This window comes from Vigna unguiculata, unplaced genomic scaffold (genome assembly GCF_037176805.1).
Source record: "Vigna unguiculata cultivar grain cowpea cultivar isolate G323 ecotype 2 unplaced genomic scaffold, ASM3717680v1 ptg000015l_ERROPOS10743856, whole genome shotgun sequence".
Taxonomy (NCBI): Eukaryota; Viridiplantae; Streptophyta; class Magnoliopsida; order Fabales; family Fabaceae; genus Vigna; species Vigna unguiculata.
The window spans coordinates 107501-110000 of record NW_028196648.1 but is presented as its reverse complement, the minus strand read 5'-3'; positions in this window follow the sequence as shown (position 1 = coordinate 110000).

The following is a 2500-nucleotide window of genomic DNA, read 5'->3' as shown; positions in this document are numbered from 1 at the left end:
GCCCTCCTCGCAGTTTGGCCAAGTTCACTCTTTTCCAGCGTCATCCCCCCAAGTTGCCTTGGGCGCAGTTCGGCCTAGTTCACTCTTTTCCAGCATCATCCCCCCAAGTTGTCTTGTTCGCAGTTCGGCCTAGTTCACTCTTTTCCAGCGTCATCCCCCCAAGTTGCCTTGTTCGCAGTTCGGTCTAGTTCACTCTTTTCCAGCATCATCCCCCCAAGTTGCCTTGTTCGCAGTTTGGCCTAGTTCACTCTTTTCCAGTGTCATCACCCCCAAGTTGCCTTGTTCGCAGTTTGGCCTAGTTCACTCTTTTCCAGTGTCATCCCCCCAAGTTGTCGTTGCCAACAACCCAAGAGTCCATAGTATTCGGAGTTCTAGCGGGGCCTCCCCTTGCTTCCAACAACCCAAGAGTCCATAGTATTCGGAGTTCTAGCGGGGCCTCCCCTTGCTTCCAACAACCCAAGAGTCTGTAGTATTCGGAGTTCTAGCGGGACCTCCCCTTGCTTCCAACAACCCAAGAGTCCATAGTATTCGGAGTTCTAGCGGGGCCTCCCGTTGCTTCCAACAACCCAAGAGTCCATAGTATTCGGAGTTCTCGCGTGGCCTCCCATTGATTCAAACAACCCAAAAGTCCATCTTCTTCGCAGTTCAACATCGCCTCCCTCGTTTCCAACAGGCCCAAAGGTCGTCTTCTTCGCAGATCCACGAAGAGCTCATCACGATTTGCCACATTCCATTTCCCACGGGTTGTCAACAACACTTTCTCACACTTCCCGCAATCGAGTACGTGCATGACATGCCAAAGCACATCTTATTTGCCTTCCATCGCACTCAAGACGACGGGTTGTGGAAGAACGATATTGTTCACAACAAGTTCAAGGACAACGTCTCAATCAAGGGACACAACCGAATTATGTTGACTGGGTCGCTAAAGTAAACCCGAGTTCATATAATGCACCGCATCCAAAAGAACTAGCCACAACACGTGCATCACTGAGATGTTTCACTAGATGGAACACGTGCGTGACATTAGGATCCTCCAACACCTCTTCGTGATGGAAAGATAGAATTCGAAGCAACCACAGAAGTACCGTCTAGTGGGTAGGCAACACAGGGACTGATCAACCAATATCACCCAAGGCAACGGGTGAAAATGGAAGAGATGCATGCTTGACCGTTCGATACGCAAGGCATGGAGCCAGCCAGCAAGTGCATCTCGATTACAACTCACACACCCTCACGTTCGCAAGACACCACACCACAAGACGGTCCACCCCCCACCTACCATGGGCAAGCAAGCAAATGGAAACATCAAGTGACGCAGGGTCAAGCATCGCTAGGCATGAAAATAACTTTCCACAATATCCGAGGGACTAGCTGCCGAGCTAACCAACGATCAGTGACGACCGTGTGTTGGTATTAATAAAGCTCAACAACTATGAAGAGGCTAGTTGTGCCATGATAAACATGCTAACGCACGCACCACGTGAGGGGGGAGGCCTCATCAAGCTCCCTTTAAAACCTGCCAGTGTGGAGCTGGCCGGCTCAAGGAGCACTCCCCCCCTATAAGAGGTTAATATGCAAAAGGCAAAATTGTACAAGTAGATACACTTTTTTTGAGCAGACATAAGTCCATATCTCGGGCTATACTTCGAATTTTGATGCGATTTTTTGCAGTAATTCGTAGAATAATGGTATCTCCTTGCTCACCAAATTTCATAATTTTTCTCGAAGGGGAACTATTTTTTTTATTTTTTTTACTTACCGGGTATGTGTAAAATCGGGAAAAATAGAAAAGCACATGTAGACTTCGAATTTCGACCTCATTTTTTCCAGTCCACCACTAAACAATATCAGGAACCTCCCCACAAAATTTCATTCAGTTTGGCCAAGGTCTTAAATTTGACATATTTTGGCACCAAGCTATCTAGTCGCGGTGCACCGACCAACTTGACCAAGTGCAAAATGCATCCAATTCAAAACTTTTGTGCACCAACACTTTTACAGTACTCATTTGGGGGCATTTGGAGGCCTTTCCAACCCTCACATCTCAAAAACCACGAATTTCATTTTTTCACAAATCTCCCCACCAAGCCATCTAGCTATGCCGTGGTGCACCGCCAACCTTGGCCATGTGCAAAACCCTCCGAACTCAAAACTTTCGTGCACCAACACTTTCATGGTATTCATTTGGGGGCATTTGGAGGCCTTTCCAACCCTCACATCTCAAAAACCACGAATTTCATTTTTTCACAAAACTCCCACCAAGCCTTCTAGCTATGCCGCGGTGCACCGACCAGCTTGGCCATGTGCAAAACCCTCCGAACTCAAAACTTTCGTGCACCAAGAATTTCATGGTATTCATTTGGGGGCATTTGGAGGCCATTCCAACCCTCACATCTCAAAAACCACGAATTTCATTTTTTCACAAAACTCCCACCAAGCCTTCTAGCTATGCCGCGGTGCACCGACCAGCTTGGCCATGTGCAAAACCCTCCGAACT